Source organism: Notamacropus eugenii, chromosome 6 (assembly GCF_028372415.1).
Source record: "Notamacropus eugenii isolate mMacEug1 chromosome 6, mMacEug1.pri_v2, whole genome shotgun sequence".
NCBI lineage: Eukaryota > Metazoa > Chordata > Mammalia > Diprotodontia > Macropodidae > Notamacropus > Notamacropus eugenii.
Window position 1 is genome coordinate 47,825,859 of NC_092877.1, and position 20,936 is coordinate 47,846,794.

Genomic DNA, 20,936 nt, shown 5'->3' on the forward strand with positions numbered 1-20,936 from the left:
TCTAAAGAACTATTTTCTTCAGTGAAATTTGACCCCCCTTTACCATTTGGCCAATTCTGCTCTTTAAAGCACTTTTCTCCTCATTGGATTTTTGGACCTCTTTTGCCATTTGGGTTAGTCTATTTTTAAAGGTATTATTTTCTTCAGCATTTTTTGGATCTCCTTTAGCAAGTTGTTGACTTGCTTTTCATGATTTTCTTGCTTCGCTCTCATTTTTCTTCCCAATTTTTCCTCTACTTCTCTTACTTGATTTTCAAAATTCTTTTTGAGCTTTTCCATGGCCTGAGACCATTGTATATTTTTTTTTTGGAGGCTTTGGATGTAGAAACCTTGACCTTGCTGTCTTCCTCTGATTGTATGCTTTGCTCTTCCTCATTCAAAAGGATGGAAGAAAATATCTTTACAGCAAGAAAGTAACCTTCTATAGTCTTATTTTTCCCCTTTTTGGGGCATTTTCTCAGTCAGCTACTTGTTTTTTGAGTCCTTTGTCAAATGGAGGGTATACTACCCTAGACTTCAGAGGTTTTGTGCACCTGTTCTCTGAGATATCTCTAGGGATCTGTAAGTTATCAGTTCCTCCAGGGTGGCACAATCAAGGGACAGGAGTTTATGCCTCTCCTGGCCTGTGCTCTTGTCTGTGAGCAACCAAAAATATTCTGCCCTGGAACTTCGAGTAGGATTTCCTCTCCACAGCCACCACCAGCTCCTCCATGCCAGTGCTGCTCCTCACCCCAGGACTGCCACTCAGGAATGAGACCCAGATCAAGTGCTGGATTCCCCCAGGGTCTATAGTCAGAGAGCTCCAGAAATGGCTGCTGATGCAGCAGTGGCAGTCTCCACCCTGGGGCTGGGGCTGGGATTGGGACCCAGCCACTCTCCCCTATCACCTAGGTGAAAGAGCTTTCTTCCTGACCTTTGAAGCTGTCTTTGGTGTTTGTGGGTTGAAAAATCTGGAAACTGCAGCAGCTACCGGAGATTCAGCACTCTGAAGCTTGCTCCAGTCCCATCTGTGCCACACAGCCCACAATGGGCTGTGCTGTGGTCTGCTCTGAGCCTGATGCAACAGACCTTTCCTGTTGGTCTTTCAGGATGTCTTGGACTGGAAATCTGTTTCACTCTGTCGTTTTGTGACTTCTACTGCTCTAGAATTTGTTTAGAGTCATTTTTTACAGGTATTTTAAGGGCTATGGGAGGAGAGCTGGAGCAGGTCCGTCCATCTACTCTACCATCTTGGCTCCGCCCCTCTATTTGGGGTGTTCTTGCAAAGATACTAGAATGGTTTGCCATTTCCTTCAGCTCGTTTTACAGATGAAGAAGCTGAGTCAAACAGGGTTAAGTGACTTCCTTAAGTTCACACAGTTAAGTGTCTGAAGCCGGATTTGATTGGATACACTGTGCCACCTAACTGTCCTAATGGACATATTACTATTTTTAAAGCAAAACTCCAAATTCTTTTCCATAATTGTTGACCCTATTCACAATTCCCTTAACTAAGGACCAAGGTTATGCTGACTAGAAACCCAGTCAGCCCCAAAGTTTGATGCAAAGAGTTTTCTCATAATTGTACATCTCAAGCAATCTATATGTCTTATCTGAAAACTGGCCCCATATAGATCAATCAGTTATTGTTTCTATGTTCCTTTGATTGTTTACAGACACTCAGGGGGAACGAGAAAACTCTTTTTCTGAATTCAGGGAATTGCACCTGTTTACTTCCCCCTCTCCCAACTTGGAAAGTCCCTAATCTTTCCTCCAACTAGAAATCAGATTACTTAATATAGTATTGTTTCCTTTAATTAATTGGCTTAATTTGATTTATTGTTTTAATATATAAAGTCTGTCTCCCCTTGCATTCAGGGACCAGGCCTAAGCTGAGAGGATCTGGTCCCTGTTTGCTGGGCCATTGCCATTCATTGCTTAATAAATTGATATGCTTGGAAGATCAAGCCTTTTAGTCTTCAGTCATTTATCTCATCTTTCACCCACCACACCAAAAGTTTTCAAAGTATGGTGCTCAGATCACTTCCTGGGGGTTCCTGAGGTCAAAACTACTTTCATAATAATACTAACATGCTATTTACCTATAAAAATACTCCTCTTTCAAACTATATATCTGTGTGAGGTCAGTTTTTCTTCATATACTTAACCAAAAGAACATTGTGATAGATTGAATGCAGAAGCAGATATGAGGATCCATCTGTCTTCTATTAAGCCAGACATTTTAAAGAGATTTGCAAAAATGTAAAACAACACCATTCTTTTCACTAAATCACTTTGGAAAATAAAGGATTTTTTACATAAAAATAGATAATTTATGTTAATTTGTTACAATTTTATTGTTCTTTTTAAATGAATTGCTAAATGCTTAAAATTTTCTCCAATTTTAATTTCCAATATAGTAATTCAATGGATATAATCTATATCAATTCAAGCCCTTTGGGGCCCTCACACAGTTTTTAAGCATGTAAAGGGTTTCTGAGATCAAAAAGTTGAATTTCACAGCTTTAGCGGAGCCCTGACTAACCTGGTCCCTGTAAGGGGTCAGTTCAACAAATCAGCAGGGTCTTTTTAGTCTCCATTATGTGCTTTTATGGAAGTAGTGACTGAACATGACTGACTCTAACTGTCCACCCTGCTGATCCAGCTGTTAGGTGATGCCCAATGACGCAGATGTCTTCCAACGGCTGGCTATGATTGTGCAGTGGGCATGGTTTTCACTGGCTACTCAACCGTTGGACAGTATCAGCCACATGAAGTAGCTGTGGGGACACCTGGAAGGTTCAGTGCTCTAATGAGAATTGTAAGAGCACTGGATCAAAGGACTAAGAGATGAAAAGGATCAGAGAACATAGAGTTATTAACAAATGGAAGAGACTTGAGTTCATCTAGTCTACTTTTTTAAAATGTCTGGATCTGTGATCTCATCCATGTTGGAGCTCCTACTGAGGAAAGTTCCTTTACTGACATTTATGGGCATTGGGTTTTACAGTTATCTGGCATAGCGTATAAGGGACCTTTCTTTTTGTTTTTGATTTATGTGTCTGTCAATGAGGAACTGAAGAGTTAAGTGACTTGCCCAAGGTCACACATTAATATGTATCAGGGGCAAGACTTAAACTCAGGTCTTCCCACCTCCAAGTTAGCTGTCTCTGCTGTCTTGTCATTTTATTTAAAAATAATTTATTATTTTTATTCTGAACTTAAGACATACTGTATAAAATGGGTAGTTCCACATATAAAATATAACAATAACAAAAAAAGAGATTGTACTGTGGATCTATTAAGCAGTTAATAAATTCAACATGTAACTTTCAAAGCTGCCTACTTGTTTATGATTCTGACTTTCTCTTCTCTTCTGCGGACTAAAAATATTTAAAAATATATCCTCTTTCTTTGGGAAGAGAGGAAAACTCTACTACTATGCTCTCCCTATACTTCCCAACCTCCCCTTGTAACAAATGTGCATAGTTGAGCAAAAGAGATTCCTCACTGGCCATGATAGCACCAAGGTGACAAACACCAGTGTTTCACTTAGAGGCAGACTGGGAATCCAGGCACAATGTGCTAAGGAGATCAGACTAGGAGTGCCAACCAATCTGCCTGGCAAGGATCATGGAGCCAGTCAGCAGCAGTGAATTCTTTTGATTTAAGTCTGTAAACTGACGTATATGGTAATGGGAATGGATGCTGTTATCCTTCTTCCGGTGATGTTGCATCATGGTCTTGGTGTGACTCTCAGTACTCTGAGTAGTGGTTCTCATAGGGTGATCCAGAGCCCATGTGGATCTCTAAGACCTTTTCAGGGGATCTGCAAAATCTGAAATATTTTTGGGTCACAATACTGACTGTATTTGCCTTTTAAAATAGAGACTCCTCAGTTTTTAAGATGCAAAGGAACCTTAAAGTCCAAAAGCTTGATAATGTTTTTTCTAAGACTGTGCCAGCAGAGCCCAAAAGCTGGTCATTGTACCTTTAAAAATAAATATTTTATTTTTTACAATTACTTGCAAAAACTGTTTCAAAATTCATTTTTTTAAATCTTGAATTCCAAATTCTTTCCCTCTTTCCTCCCTCCCCTCATTAAGAAGGCAATTTGATATAGGTTATATGTGTGCAGTCATGCAAAACATTTCCGTATTAGTCATGTTGTAGAAGAAAACACAGGCCCCCACCAAAAAACCAAACAAAACCCCAAGAAAAATAAAGAAAAAAGTATTCTTCAATCTGCATTCAGACTCCTTCAGTTCTTTCTTTGGAGGTGGATGGCATTTTTCATCATAAATCCTTCAGAATTGTCTTGGATCATTGTATTGACCGAAACAGCTGTCACTCGCAGTTGATCACTGTACAATGTTGTTGTCGTCATGTAGTGTTCTCCTGGTTCTGCTCACTTCATGTTGTATCATTTCCTGTAAGGTCTTCCAGGTTTTTCTGAAATCAATCCTGCTTATCATTTCTTATATCACAATAGTATTCCATCACAATCATATGCCACAATTTTCTCAGCCATCCTTCAATTGATGGGCATTTTCTCAATTTCCAGTTCTTTGCCACCACAAAAGGAGCTGCCAAAATATTTTTGTATCTATAGGTCATTTTCCTTTTTGTTAAAATTACATCTCTCTAATCAATAGTGATTTAGAGCATTTTTTCATTTGATTGTCTATAGCTTTGATTTCATCATCTGAAAACTGCCTGTTCATATCCTTTGACCATTTATCAATTGGGGGAATGACTTGCATAATTACACATTTGACTCATTTCTTTCTTTATTTTCTTTATTGCTATTTATCTCATTTTTGTGAAACTTGCTATAAAATTTTCACAGTTATGATGATTGTGTATTTCCCTCCCACCTATTTTTTTCCCATTTTTCTTTCTCTTTTCACCTTATCCCTCCTCAAAATGTTTTACTTCCGATCATTGCCTCTCTCAATCTGCCCTCTCTTCCATTAGGTCCTCCCCTTCTCTTATTCCTTCACCTCCTACTTATCTGTAAAGCAAGATAAATTTCTATACCCAGTTGAATATACATGCTATTCCATCTTTGAGCTAATGCTCAAAGGGTATGGTTTAAGCATTGTCTGCCACCTTCGCAACCTTCCCCTGCCACCTGCAACTTCCCCTTCACTGTGTAAGTTCAATTGTATAGATAATGTGAGATAATTTGCCCCATTGTACCTCTCCTTTCCTCTTTGTGCATTCCTATTTCTCACCCCTTAATTTTATTTTCTTAGATGCCATTCCATCACAGTTAATTCACACCTGTGCCCTCTCTCTGAGTATACTCTTTCTAACTGCCCTAATAATGATAAAGTTCTTGGGAATTACAAGTGTTATCTTCCCATGTAAGAACATAGCAGTTTAACCTTATTAAATTCTTTATGACTTTTCTTCACTGATTACCTTTCTTTGCCTCTTTTGAATCTTGTATTTGAAAATTTTCTATTCTGGTCTTTTCATCAAGAATGCTTGGAAGTCCTCTGTTTCATTAAATGTCAACGATTTTTCCCTTGAAGGATTATACTCAGTTTTGCTAGGAAGGTGATTCTTCGTTGTAATCATAATTCCTTTGCCTTTTGGAATATCACATTTTAAATCCTCTGGGCCTTTAAATGTGGAAGCTGCTAAATCTTATGTTGTCTTCACTGTGGCTGCATCATATTTCAATTGTTTATTTCTGTCTGCTTGCAATATTTTCTTTTTGACTTCAGAGCTCTGGAATTTGGCTATAACATTCCTGGAAATCTTCATTTTGGGATCTCTTTTAGGACATGATCAGTGAATTCTTGCAATTTCCATTTTACCTTCTAGTTCTGGGTTTTAAGGGCGGTTTTCCGTGGTAGTTTCTTAAGATTTGATATCAGCTTTTTTTTTTTTTTTTTTTTTAGAAAATCATGGGTTTCAGTTAGTCCCATAATTTTTAAATTATTTCTCTTTGATCTCTTTTCCAGCTCAGTTGTTTTTCCAATGAGCTAGTTCACATTTTCTTCTATTTTTTCATTCTTTTAATTTTGTTTTATTGTTTCTTGATGTCTCTTTAGAGTCATTAGATTCCATTTGCCCAATTCGACTCCTCAAGGAATTATTTTTTACAGGGAACTTTTGCACCTCCTTTTCCATTTGGTCAATTCTGCTTTTTAAGGCATTCTTCTGCTCATTGGCTTTGTGGACTTCTTTTGCCATTTGATCTGTTCTGTTTTTTTTAAGGGATTATTTTCTTCAGTATTTTTTGTTATGCCTCCTTTACCAAACTGTTGACTCTTTCTCCCATGATTTTTTTGTATCACTCTCATTTCTTTTCCCAATTTTTCCCTACCTCTCTAATTTAAATCCTTTTTGAGCTCTTTCTGGATCTGAGACCAATTGATGTTTTCCTTTGAGGCTTTGAATGTAGCTGTTTTGACATTATTGTGTCCTGAATTTGTGTTTTGATCTTCCCTATCACCGTAGTAACTTTCTAAGGTTAGATTTTTTTCTGTAGTTTGCTAATTTTCCATCTTATTTCTTGACTTTTAGCTTTGTGTTAAACTGGGGCTCGCCTCGTGGGGTAGGGGGGGCACTGTCCCAAGCTTCAGGTTTTTTTGTGCTGCTTTTTTCAGAGTTAGTTCTGGAGGTTTGTAAGTTTTTAGTTTTTCCAAGGTGGTATGAGCTAAGGAGAGATGTAATAATTGCTCTCCTGGCCTTTGCTCCAGTCTTTGAGTGATCACAAACACTCTTTTCTGCCTTGGAACCATGTTTAGGGTTTCCATTTTTGCTAGAGCTCTTCCTCTCCCTGAGACCCAGAATCACCATGGGTAATGCAACAGAGTCATGCTCCCAAAATTAGCCAAAGGTCCCCTGCAATCTACTGCTGACAAGTTCTTTAACCCACTTACCATCTGTGGGCTGAGAGCTCTGGAAGCCATTGCAATTCAGTCTCCCCCAAAGCCTACTTCTGGCTTCCTGGGTATATCTTGTGCTGGAATGCATTCTTCTCTCACCCCAGTGAGACCAACCTTTCCTGCTAACCTGCTAAGTTATCTTGGGCTAGAAAATTTACTCTGTCCTTTTGTTGGTTCTGTTGCTTCAAAATTTGTTTTGAGAAATTATTTTGAAGTTGTTTGGAGGGGAATTTGAGAGAGCTCAGACAAGTTCCTGCCTTTACTCTGCCATTTTGCCTCCTCCTTGATGATTATATTTTGTTAGAAATTAAGAAGTTGCCTCCCTATCTTCTTAAAGAATGTATCCAGGACAGGACAGCTTCAAAAAGCTGTCAAACAGACAACCACTGTACATTTCAGTTCATTCATTTGGGAACCAAGCATGCCCCCAGAAGAAACCTGGAAAACATTTTTAACTTTGATCTTGGAGTCATATGTGGTATTTTCATCCCTGGCACTTATTGATGGGAAGGGATTTGGAAGAGAAAGGCAGATTGGGAAGTGAACAGCTGGCTAAGAAAGTGGTGTATTGTTCTAGCAGGGGTCCCACAGGCCTCAAGTCAAGCAGCTGGTTTTGTTGAGTCTGGCTCCTCCAGACTTCTCAGATCTGCTCATTAACCCCAGGTGAAAATAACATGAAGTGTACTTCTGTTGGGTCTGAGGAGTTCCCTCAGAAGCCAGCAGGGCACCTATGAATGCTCCCCAGAGATACTGCATCCAAGAAAGGGAATCTAGGGGAATGTGGATCATTCACTTGGGCAGATCTCCACCAGCCTTTGCCAGCTGTGTTTTTTTTGACTATGCAACCAGGTTCATGTTTGTTCATGGCCTAATAGCAGTCTACCACATGTGTGAAAGCATATTTTGGATTTCTGGGTCACATCTTTAAATATAGATTGAACAGAATGGTATGTCAATCCAGGGCTTCTCGATACAAGTCCAGCTTTCTCTGTCTCCCAGCCACTACTGCCTCTCAGGCCTCATAGACCACATAGCCCAATCCATGTCTCAGCAGGGCACCCCTTATAAAACATCCCTAACAAGTGGTCATCCAGTCATCACTTTGTATAAGGTGAAATTTCATAACAGGGAGAGCTGCCTTCAAAATGAATGAGCTGCCTGGTTAGCTATGGAGTTTCCTGTCACTGAAAGGGTTTTCTTTATTCAAAAGGAACAGAATAGATTGGGGGGAGGGGTAAGAGAGGAGTAGCTTTGTATATTAATATATAATATATTTTTTTATATTATATAAAATATATAATAATATATAAGGAAAACCTGAGGATAGAAATATGGCACCTAGCACTATAGGCTAACTCAAAGAAGTGAGTTTTAATAGGGATAAATGTAAAGTTCTGAACTTGGGTTGAAAATAAATCAGTTTCACAAATACCAGATAGGAGAAGTATGATTGATAACAGTTATGAAAAAGATATAGGGTTTTTAATGGAGCACAAGGTCAAGGTATTATGGAGTAGTCTGAAGAATATTTGATAAGAGGATCATGGATCTACAACTAAAAGAGATCTGGGCCACCACTTGGAGACCTTCAGTTATGGGGAACTCATTACCTTATAAGGAGGCAGGCAGTCTTCTTCTGAGGTTGTACAGGTAGAGGCAAGCTATGACTTTTGAAATAGTTGCAGAGGATTCTTTCTCTGAGGAAAAAAGACAATTAAGGCTCCCAAGGAGAGCGCTGACTTCTCCCCTCCTGGCAACTTGGTCTGTTCTCCCTTTCCCTTCAGCAGAAGGACTACTTTATCCTGAAACTTTTTTTCTATCACTCCCTTTCTGTTTTCCCCATGATTAAGCTAGATTACTAAGGGGACATATGATGAGAGAGAGCCCAGGCACTGCTCTCAGAGTTCACAGTCTGGAGAGATATAACTCACATGCATTAAATACCTAAATAAATAGCCTGAGAACCAGGAAAGGCCTATCTGGATCCAAGCAGGATTTGATTGATCCCCAGAGGAAGGGCACAAATAGAGGCAGTCTGGTATAGTGAATGAAGGGGTGGCCATGGCATCTGGAAAAGCTGGATTGCCATCGTACAAGTCACTCACCCACTCAGTACCCCCACACAGCTATCTGAGGTTGGAAGACACTCCATCTCTCAGCTCTGGGTGTTGCCCATTCCTGTAACACCGTCTCTCATCTACTCTGACTGCTGGCCTCCTTGGTTTCCTTTAAGTGCCAACTAAAATCCCACCTTCTCCAGGAAGCCTTCCCTAACCCCTCTTAAGCCCAGTGCTACTTGTGAGTCATGGCATCACCTTCCTGAGCGCATGTTCTGCTTCAAGAACAAGGGACATTAGGATCTGTGTATAGCCTGCCTTGTCTATATTTGGTTACATGTCATCTCTCCCATTAGCTTGTAAGCCCCCAGAGGGCAGGGATTGTTCTTGGCTTCTTTTTGTATCCCCAGTGCTTAGAACAGTGCCTGGCACACAGTAGGTACATAATAAATGCTTGTGGAATTGAAGTTACAGAGGAATTGCCTCATCAGCATTAGTGAAGGGAGCGTCTATGCTGGGAGTTCTCCCACACTAATGAAATTACAATTCTAGATCTTCCCTGACCCCTGAAAGGAGACTCAGGATTCACAAGGACAGAGAGGAGAGTTAGGGGGAGAACAGCAAAAAGCCAGAATGAGCCTGGTGTGTGTGGGAGATTAGCTTGGCTGACTCCTAGTGGTTTATTGTTCAGCCACACATGGCACTCACAGATGCTGGTCACCGTGTCTTCTGTAGTCTACACCGTGCTTCTCTCAGAAGCCCACTGAGAGTCTGGCTCTCCAATGTTTGGGATGCTGGGATTTAGAGATGAAAGAATGTAACAATTGCCTAGTCCTGCCCTCTTCTTCTCCAAATGAGGTTTAGCAAGATGACAATAGTAATAACTTTCATGAGAATATATGTGAATATTAATTTGCAGTCACATAGTGCTTTAAGGTTTGTAAAACACTTTACAAAAATGACTTCATTGGATTCTTACAAGAGCCTTGGGAGGTAGAGGCTATTCTTATCCCCATTTTAGAGACAAGGCAGCTGAGGTGAGTCAGATGGAAGTTAAGTGACTCCTCCAGGGTCACACAACTAGTAAGCATCTGAGGCTGGATTTGAACTTATGTCTTCCTGACTCCAGGCTCAGCTGCCACTGCACCACAAATCTGGGGGAATAGATGGAGATACCTGGGACAGAGGAACAAGAGGTCTGATGGGATTTGGCGATTATGGGATGCTTAACATTGAGAAAACAGGGAAGTCAGAAGAACAGAATGGGGTCAAAGAGGAACACAGGAGGGTCAGGAGTCAATCTGAACACTGGAGTTGGCTGGTTTCTTTGTTAGACTAGATCCTTAGATTTGAAGTCAGGGTTTCTAGGCTCCAGGTCCAGAACTCTATCCATTGAGCCTGGCTGGTCCAGAGAAGACAGTGGCATAAAGCAGAAAAAAATAGAATTGTCTAAGTCCTCCCTCAAACACTTGGTAAGTGATACTGGGCTAGTTCTGAGCCTTGGTTTCCTCATGTGTAAAATGGAGGTAACGCTCCTCGTATCTGTCTCATGAGGTTATTGAAAGGATCAAACAAAAGAATATATGAAAATCTTTATAAGCTTTAAAGTGCTACGTAAAGGTCAGCTTTTACTCTTTACAACGAAAGGAAGAAATTAGGAGCTCTGTTCAGCTGGACTGCAACAGGCCCTACAAGAAATACCTGAGATGAACATCCCTAAGCCAGTGTCTTTCAGGAGCACAAAGTTGACCGTTTTGTCTGGAGGTACGGTTTTGAGCCCCCAGTTCTGCTACAAAATCACCGTTGACAAAATCCCCTGGATAGGGGAAGTAACCTGAGCCTCAATTCCCTCATACGTAAAAAGGGAGAATAATGAGAAAATCATAAAATTTTCATGTTGGAATGTACCTTAGTTATCATCTAGTCAAATCCCCTTATTTTACAGTTGACGAAATAGGAGAAGTGATTTGCCCAGGGTAGTAAGGAGCCAAAGCAAGGACTCAAAGGTAGGTTTTCTGGCTCCAAATTTAAAAAAAAAATCATTCTTTCCCCTTCCTGGCAGCATACTCTGGAAAGAGGGGAGGGCTGGGGCTGCCATACAAAGCTTCTATGGCAAGAGTGACCATCTTCTCCCAGATTTGGTTGATGGAGTCTTCTCAGCTTCATTAAACTTCCCTTGCTGCTCCCCCACTCCTTTCTCCAGTCGTCCTGGCTCCAGACCTCTCCAGACTGCCCTGGCTGCAAGAGGGAATAAGATCTGTGGGGAGGAATTAGGATCTGTAATCCTGACAGGGCCTTCTGCACATGGGAGAGAGAAAAGGAGAGAGAGAGAGAGAGAGAGAGAGAGAGAGAGAGAGAGAGAGAGAGAGAGAGAGAGAGGGAGAGAGAGAGAGAGAAAGAGAGAGCCCCGATCAGGAAGAGGCCAGCAGCTGGTGACTGAACAGATGTTCCTCAGACAGCCCCTGGAGAGTGGCAGCCTGATTCAGCAAAGGTCAGATTTCATGGGGGGGCGGGGCAGAGTGAGGACGAGAGGGAAGACAAGAAGAGAAGGGGTCTGGCTTGGAGGGGGATGGAGTTGGATGGTGTTGGAGTTGGGAGTGCAAAGGTAATTGTGGTCATCCTGCCTGGGTACCCCTAACCTTCATAGGAGAGACAGCAAAGAGACCTTTACGGGAAGGTCCAGCTCATACTCCACTCAAGAATTTGGATTCAGAAAGAGCCTACTTAGACCTATCTTCTGAAACTGAGAAAAAAATTCTCAGATATTACCTCCCTCTCTGGCCTGCCTCCCTCTTTCTTTTCCCCTCCACAATCAATAAAGCTCCTGTCTCCTACTCTTGTGGGAAGGAATTAAGCCCATACATACCTCTGGCAAGCAAAGTCAAATCTCTTCCTTTCTTTTTTACCTCAGTTTCCCAGTTTAAATCTCAAACTTGGAGCCAGACGACTAGGGTTCACATCCTCTTCTGAGTTCTTTGAATTTTGGTTGTTTTCTATCCCTCCTGTGGGCCGCAGTTTTCCCATCTATAAAATGAAGGCACAGAAAAACACCGATTTAGAGTAGGGAGCTGCACTAGATGATTTTAAAAGTATATTTCAGCTACAATATTTTGTGATTCTCTGATCCTATGAAACTGAGACCTGTCAAAAGTGGTTAACTTCTCACTAGAGTTCCAATAGTTGTCTAAAAATGAGTCATGGCCCTCCACTTTCCACTTCCAAGACTCTAGGAATCTGTGCATTTCATCTTGGTACTGAGGAAAGGAGGGGGCTGGGCAGAGATTGAAGTAAAAATCAGACCATTTAAGCATCTCAAACAGGAAGGTCATCATCTCCCAGTGTGTCTCAGAATGTTAGATCCTTCCAACAAGTCGAGAGTTGGGAATCAAGGGTGGGGAGGTAGTAAAAGCTTGTGCCAGGTCTGATGGGAGGCTAAGAACGGAGAGTCAGGGGTGAGCAGATCGCAACCTGTGGACTAAGCAGGGCAGTGTGGAAACTACTAGGTTACATTTGAAATATGTATTTTTAAAAATACAACAACCTTTAAGTAAGAGTCATAGTTAAACATTGCCCTCTTTCTCCCCCTCTTCTTTGAATGGAGAAATGTTCCTGTTTGTTTTTCTTTGCCATGGTCATCATAATAAAGAGGAAAATGGTTAAAAAAACCAAATCAAACCACAGTCCTTGTCCTTATGGGGCTCATTCTCAGGCCATTGATCAGATACCAAGTGTATCAGATGTTCAAAGACTCTAGAGAATTGGATTCTCTTTTGCTGAAGATTCAATAATTTTATTATTGTACTCTTACAGTGATTACATTCCAACTTAATTGGAGAGTGGGGCAAGACTGACCTCTGAGGTCCCTTTCAGCTGGACGTCTATGATTGTTCAATCCCATGAAAGATGATTGAACCTTCCCTCCATACATTTACCACCAGCTGGAAAATCCCCACTCATGCTTCTCCTGGGCTAGGCCCGCTATTCGGGTTCTATGTTTGGAAACTGGCTTGATGAGACTTTGTTGAGCAGATGCTGGAGGGCTGTTGGGGCCAGATTTCCTTCTGTCTTCAGTTTTTCTACGAGATGACATTGGGTGGACGTTGGAGGTTTTGAATACTTTGGAGGTTTTGTCAAACAGAATGCAATTGCTGACCTTGATCCAGATGTTTCCTATTGGATCATGTCTTCTTTTCAGTCTTGCCCTAACCTTACCCAGGCTTATTTATGGGGACTTCGTCATTTACCAACTTGCTGGAACCTTCTTCTTGTCGTCTTAGTTGAGACCTTCGGTGGCTACTCTAGCCTAGCCATGGTGCCTGACAAAGGAAGGCAAGAGATAGCCTTATCTCTGACTTACAGGTAAACTCACTGGGGCTGTGAGAGTTCAAATGACAAAGATAACGCAGTAAGCTAGTAGTGGGGTCAGTCCTAGAATCTAGGGATCTAGTAGTGGGGTTTTCACTAGATATAATATAGGGAAACTGAGGCTTAGAGAGGGGAACCAATAACACTATCCTGTTCCCGGAACAAGACAATTCACCTTTTGTCTCTGGGTGTTTTCTCTGTCCTTCTCCCATGCCTAGAATGTTCTCTCTTCTCATCTTTCACTTCTGGCTTCCTTGAAGTCCCAGTTAAAATCCCATCTTCTACAGGAAGACTTTTCCAATTCCTTTAGATTCTAGTGTTTTTCCTCTGTTGATTATTTCCCCTTTATCCTGTATAAATATGGCTTGCTTGTACACATTTGTTTGCATGTTGTCTCCCTTATTTGACTGTGAGCTCCTTAAGGTCAGGGACTGTCTTTGTCTTCCTTTGTAGCCTCAGTCCTTAAAACAGTGCCTGACATATAGCTGAGGCTTAATGAATGCTTATTGACTGAATTACAAGGTTCTAAACAAGTCAGTAAGTAGTACTTGAACCTTGGTTTTTTGGCTCTCAGGGAAGAGAAAAGAATATTTGGGGAGAGCTTTTGGGAGGAGGGAAGATAGAGGTGGTCCTTGAAGAATGGAAAAGATCTTGGTGAAACAGAATATTGGGAGAGGAAGAATATGGGAAGTAGGCAGTCTAGGGGCCAGATTTGCTGACTATTGAACCTTTCAAGGTCCACCTCTGGTCATGTCTCCCCCAATCCAATAAATATTTATCAAGTTCTTACTTAAGAAATAGTAGCTAGGCACTGTGCTAAGTGCCATGTATCTAACTGATAAAAAAGAAACACTCTCAATAAGTTTCCAATCTAAAGGAATTCCCACGAGAAAGGAGGAAGGAAAGGCGTGGTGCAGTGGGTTTGGGTAGTGGGGGTGGAGGAGAACCAGACACTGGGGGTATCTTGTTAAGTGGACTTTAAATCAGAGGGGGAAGCAGATGCAAAGTGGAGTGAGCTTTCTCTAAGAAGTCTTCCCTCAGTGATCTTTAATATCAAAGAAAAAGTAGCAAGAAGAGTGGCCTGGAGGTGTGACCTTCTTTCAGAAAATCGAAGAAGGAAGGACAAGAGACTGATGCCCAGCCTCTAGGATCATCCTGAGAGAAAGAAAATATAAGACCAGATCCCCAAAAATGGCCACAGAGAAAGGTAGGCTTGAGAATGTTTTCCTTTTCTTCTTAGGTTTCTAGATCGAAAGAAAAAGGAAGAAAGAGTATGGGATTGGACATTAAGAGAATTGGGTTATAGGGCCCCCCCCTTTCCACTGACTGATTGTGGGTTCATGGGCTACTCAGTCTTTCTGTGCATCAGTTTCCTGATATGTCAAAAAAGGAGGTTGGGTGCCATGATCTCAAATGGCCTTTCTGTCTTTTAATCCTCTAATACTAAATCATTTCCTCTCTTTGGGCCTCAGTATCCCTATCTATACAATAAGGGAATTGGACTAGAGATTTTTGGAAGGACCTACTCACTCTGATGTCCAGGGGTTCCAGTTTGGGTCTCTCACAGGGTTTGTCCTAGAAATAGAGATTGTGTCCCCTACATGAAGAGTAGAATAAGTGCTTTCTTCATCAGAAAACTTCACCACAAATTCCAGCTGCTGCCTTAAGGCATTATCTCCAGAAGGAACTTGGGAATGTGTGCTGTAAGGGGAGGGGGGGGAAGGCACATGAGTTAGCAACACCTGCAAGGCATTTTAGGGTAAAAGATTTAGAGCTGGAAAGAATTTTAGAGTTTATTTAATCCAACACTGATCTCCCCTCTCTCCATATTCTCCTCTTTGGTTTTATAGATGAGAAAAGCAAGCCTCAGCATGGTTGTGACTTATCCAAGGTTACAAGTACGTGTGTGCTTGAGCTATTTTTCAGTTGTGTCTGACTCTCTGTGACTTCATTTGGGCTTTTGTTTTTGGAGTGGTTTGCCATTTCCTTTCCCAGTTCATTTTACAGATGAGGAAACTGAGGCAGGCAGAGTTAAGTAACATGCCCAGGGCTACACAGTCAGTGTCTGAGGCTGGATTTAAACTCATGAAGATGAGTCTACAAGTAGGTATTAAGCAGCAAAGCCTGGAGGAATTGGAACCAAGATCTCTGATATCAAACTAAACGTTCTTTCTCTATCACCGAGATTCCTGAAAACCAGCCCCTGAGGGACAGGGGAGGTATTGGGGAAGGAATGACCGATCAAGGCAATCAGACATTTAAACTAAGCTACCCATAGGCTACAATTATAAAATCGGATTACCTGCATGTTAAAAGACTTTGGGAAGAATTTAGAATTACGGGACCCAGAGCTGAAAGGGACAGCAGAGATAATGTGCTCCCACTCTCCTCATTCCTCAGTCGATTCCTTTTATAAAGGAAAAGGAGGAAACTGAGGCCAAGAGAGGTGAAGGAGATTATTTCAGATGACATAATAAGTGGTGGAGATAGGGTGTAGGGCCAGGACTTCTGGTTGTGAATCTAGTCTTTTTGCCTTTTGACAAAAAGATGAGAGGGAGTAAATATAGCTCCCTACTGGCTCAGGGGTGCTCAGACCCATGCAGAGGAGATTGGGACAATCATTTCTCTTCCTCTGGATATTAATGGAGAAAAATCATCTAGAACATTTCCTCTACCCTCTGTCATAGGATCATATCTGGAGCACCGTGTTCAATTAGGGAGCACATTTTAGCTTTAACAAGTTGGAGTACATCACAAGAAAGGGCAGAGGATGTGGGTCCTCAAAACAATGTCACTCAAGGATCAGCTGATCCTTAACTTAAAGAATGGATGAAAGTGGGAGAAAGTCAAAGATCACAGTCTCTAACTATTTGAATGTCTGGCATGTGGCAGAGGGATTGGGCTTGTTCTTTTTTTGTCCCCAGACAGCAGAACCAGGAGCAACGGGGGGGACGTTGTAGAGGGGTTGATTTGGCTCATCTAAGAGCTTCCAAATAGCTCTGTTACTGGTGTGACTTTGGACAAGGCTCTTCACCTCGATGAGCCTTGGTGGGAGGCCACTCACCAAGTGCTCCCTCATCTCCTATCATTCAGGTAACTTCTGCCACTCTCTGCTCTTTCACCGCTGGCTCACGTAATGACATGATCTTTCTCCCTATCTCCATATCTAGCCCCTCTACTTGTTCAGGTGATCCCATTCCATCTATCTCCTCTGTTACCTCTGCTCTCTCACTAATCTTCAATCTCTCCTTGTTTACTGGCTCATTTCCTTCTGCCTCAAGCATTCCCATGGCTCCTCCATCCTCCACAAACCCTCACTTGATTCTACTAGTCCCCTAGCTATCATCCTACATCTCCTCTGCCCCTTCTGGCTAAATTCCTTGAAGAGGACACCTATATAATAAATACTACCACTTTTTCTCTTCCCACTCTTTTCTAAACTCCTTGTAATCCAACTTCTGGCCTCTTAATTTAACAGAAACTGCTCTGTCCAAAGATATCAATGATCTTCCAATTCCCAAATCTAATGACCCTTTCTCAATCATCACTCTTCTTGACCTCTGGGCAGCTTTTCATCCTCTTCTCCTTGATATTCTCTTCTCTCTACAATTTTGGGAAGCCATCCCCTCCTGGTTCTCCTCTACGTGTCAGACCATTCCCCAGTCTCCTTTGCTGGATCCTTATCCAGGTTGTACCCATTCACTGTGAGTGTCTCACAGGGCCCTCTTCTCTTCTCCCTTTATGCTATTTCACTTGGTGACCTCATCAACTGCCATGAATTCAATGATCTTCATGCAAATGATTCTCAGGTCTGTTTGTGCAGCCCTCATTTCTCTCATCGCCAAGTGCCTGGGTAGTTCAAGATCAAGATCCTTGAACTTGGACATCTTAAATGCAATATGTCCATTATCTTCCTCTCTATCCAATCTTCCTGGTCACTGTTGAAGCACCCATTATCCTGCCAATCACCCAGACTTGCAACTTATGTATTATCCTTGAGTCTTCACTTTCTCTCATTTCTCACATCTAATCAGTTATCAAGTCCTTCCATTCTGACCTTTATGACATCTCTGGAATATGAGATCCTCTGGCTTTGGTGATGGGGAGCCACCATTGGTTCTTGAGTAGAGGAACCATGTCTTGACAGCAGACTGTTGGGAAGATTGTTCTGGCAAGGACTGCAGGAAGTTAGCTCAGGGCCTTAGGCCCCAGGCAACCCAGAAAACTGGCCTCAGCATAGTTTCCATGAGACACTCATGTTCTCTGGGCAGCATATGTGTGTGAGCAAAGTGTGAACCATGACACTGAGAGCTGAAGTCATCTCCAGTTCCCCTGGCAGCTGGGTGTAGCAGACATGAAACCCTCACCCTGGCCACCAGCTGGCATGCAGGGCAGGCCCATGGACAGGGAGGTGAGTGGGAGGTTCCCCATTATGGCTCTCTGCCTTGGGGGTCATGGGTTCATTTTTTTTTTTTTTTGCTTTTTCCCATAAACTTCATCAAATTCAGATGGGCTGGGGTACTGGGGAGGGAGGTGGGGGAGAGAACTTTCCAGGTCTAGAAAGAGCCCCTGAAACCCAATAAACTCAGTCTGCAAATGGGACAGATCCTCAGAGATCTTTTGGAGAAACTACTTAGGTCAGTTGTGGTTTTCTCTAGTTATAGAAAGGGACCCACAGTCCCTTTTGGATGTGTTTCCACCTTCCCTGTCCACACCCGAAATCGCTGACTCTCAGAGCTGAAAAGAACCTTAGACTAATGAGCATCCAACTCAACTTCCCTCCCAGTGCATCAATTACCATTACAGGCTCCTTTTCAGGGAGTAATTTGGCCTCTGCTTGGAAGCTTCCAATGATGGGGGACTTACTACCTGGTGGGACTGCCATTACATTTTCAGACAGCTCTGGATTTTAGAAAGTGTTTTCTTATACTGAACAAAAATCTAGCTCCCTAGAACTATTCTCCATGGGTCTGATTTCTGCTCTGTCATAGGACTGGCGTTTGAGCTGGTAGCTGTCTGAGAATACATCTAATCCAAGGGTTCTTAACCTTTTCTTTAGTACCTTTTGGCAATCTGATGAAGCCTAGGGAACCCTCTTCAGAACCATGTTTTTCAATGTGTAGAATGAAATATATAGGAAACCTATTTTTATTGAAATAAAGATGTAATTTTTTTCCTCAGCTAGTTCATAGACCCCGTGAAATCTATGCAGGGGCGCCTTATAGGTCTGTGGACCGTAGGTCAAGGACTCTAGATCTAGATCAACTTCTTCATTATACAAAGGAAGACCTGAGGATAGCCAGGTCAAATGACTTGCCCAAGATCATACAGATCCTACACTTCTGTGTCAGAATTTTGAATTCTAGTTGTGCTGACTCCAAGTTCAGCACTCTCTCCACTTTATCCACTTGCTGCTTTTTAAAGCTGCTTCCCCCTTCACCTTAGAGCCAAAGTGGTGTGTTGGAAAGAAGACTGGGTTTTGACCTGGGCTCAAATTTCAATTCTGCTACTTACTGCCTGTGGGACCTGGAGTAATAAATTTAAAAACTCCATAGCATAGTATCTAGCACATAGTAAGCATTTAATAAATATGTATTGATGATGAGAATGATGACATTATAACCCCTCTCTGGGTCTCAGTTTCCCTTTCTGATCTGTAAAATGGGAGACAGGCTTAAATGATCTCCAAGGGCTCTTTCAGTTTTAAAATTGCTTTAATAGGAAGAGTGCAAGAAACACACTATTATGTATTTTTTGGGGGGGAGGCAATCAGGATTAAGTGACTTGCCCAGGATCACACAACTAGTAAAAGTATCTGAGGCCAGATTTGAACTTAGGTCCTCCTGACTCCAGGATCAGTGCTCTAACCGCTGCACTACCTAGTCTCCAAGCACACTAAAGTAAGGGGAGATGGGTTCTAGTTTCACTTGCTGAGTGACTCCATTAGGCCTCAGAATCCCTCTCTGAGAAATGAATGAGTCAGAGGAGAATGTTTCTAAAACCCCTCACAGCTGGAACACTGGTTTTCTGCTTGGATAAGGGGATCTCTGAGCTCCCTGGTTTCCTTGGATTTCTGCTGCCCTGCTATTCTTGGTCCCTCTCATTTCTCAAAGGTCAGACAGTTAAAAGGAGAAAATCCAGCAGGAGAGGAGAGCAATGGTCACTACTCAGCCCTCCTAGTGTCAAGTATGGCCTCCTGGAGGAAAGACAAGAAAGGGGGATGTTCAGTGTAGGCCTCCATGATAGAGAGAGTCAACCCCCTCTCTGCCCATTGTGTCTGTTCTGAAATGTTTGGTGCCCACGAAGCCTGGTTATCTCCAAACCATGGGAATGAGCACTGCTCTGGAACCACTCCGAGCTCTGAGAGCTAAACTTTTGCAAAATCTTGACAGGAGCTAGACTCTGGCGCCCTTCCTGGCCATCTCCAAACTGTGGTGCTCACCCTACTCTTTGTAGTTTCTCACTATATGTTGCCTTCCCCATTTGGAATGTAAGCTCCCTTAGGTAAGGCCTTATCTTTCTCTCTTGAATGTGTTTCTCTAGCACTTAGCACTGTGTCTAGCACGTAAGTACTTAATTTCTTCTCTCTGTCTCTCTATCAATTTATAGCTGTATCTTTCTATCCATTCATTCATCTCTATCCATTCACCTCTAATAATAATAACAATACCTATGCTTAATACAGTGCTTTAAAGTTTGCAAAGTGCTTTATATATTATCTCATTAATCCTTACAACAACCTTGAAAAATAAGGGTTTTTATTTTTCTCATTTTACAGATGAGGAAACACAGGCCGAGAGAGGTTAAGATTTCCTTCTCCAGCAAGTCTGAGACAGGATTCAAACTCAGGTCTTTCTCACAACTGTTCAACTTAGCTTTCTGCTTCTCTCTCTCTCTCTCTCTCTCTCTCTCTCTCTCTCTCTCTCTCTCTCTCTCTCTCTCTCTCTCTCTTTCTCTTTTTCCCTCTATATCTACCTACCTACCTACCTACCTACCTATCTATCTATCTATCTATCTATCTATCTATCTATCTATCTATCTATCTATTATTTCTATCTTGTCAGTCCTATCTTATTCAAAATATGTCATACACACAATGGTTGCTACCTGGAATTTCTTATCTTCCTTCTAAAGTGTTCAACCTCATAATCAATTTCTGCCAAGTTGCCCTGGGCCCTCTCTCCCTCACATCTCTCTTTTGGGTATTTGCTTTGTGAGCCCCATTCTATCCCAGGTTATTCTGGGGGTAAAGAGGAAGTCCAAGAGGAAGAGACTCAGATCGCCCTCTCAGGGAGCTTCCAGTTTGAAGGGGACAGAGCAGAAGTTTTGATCCTTGCCCTCAAGCTTATAGTCTAGAGGAGACAGAAGGAGAGCAGATCTAGAACCCACCCTCAAAGAACTCATTGTCTGAGGGAGGCAGTGGAAGAGGAGACCTAGGTCCTGAGCTCAGAAAGTTCATAGTATGGAGGAGAGAGGAGAAAGATGGTCTGAAGAAGGGAAAGACTGGAGAAAAGAAAAACATGTAAAGAGAGATTATATCTTTATAAGCAAAACAAATATGGAGAAGCTGCTAATTTGAGAGACATCACAGAATTGAAATGAACAAAACTGGGTGAGTAACTGGATGTGG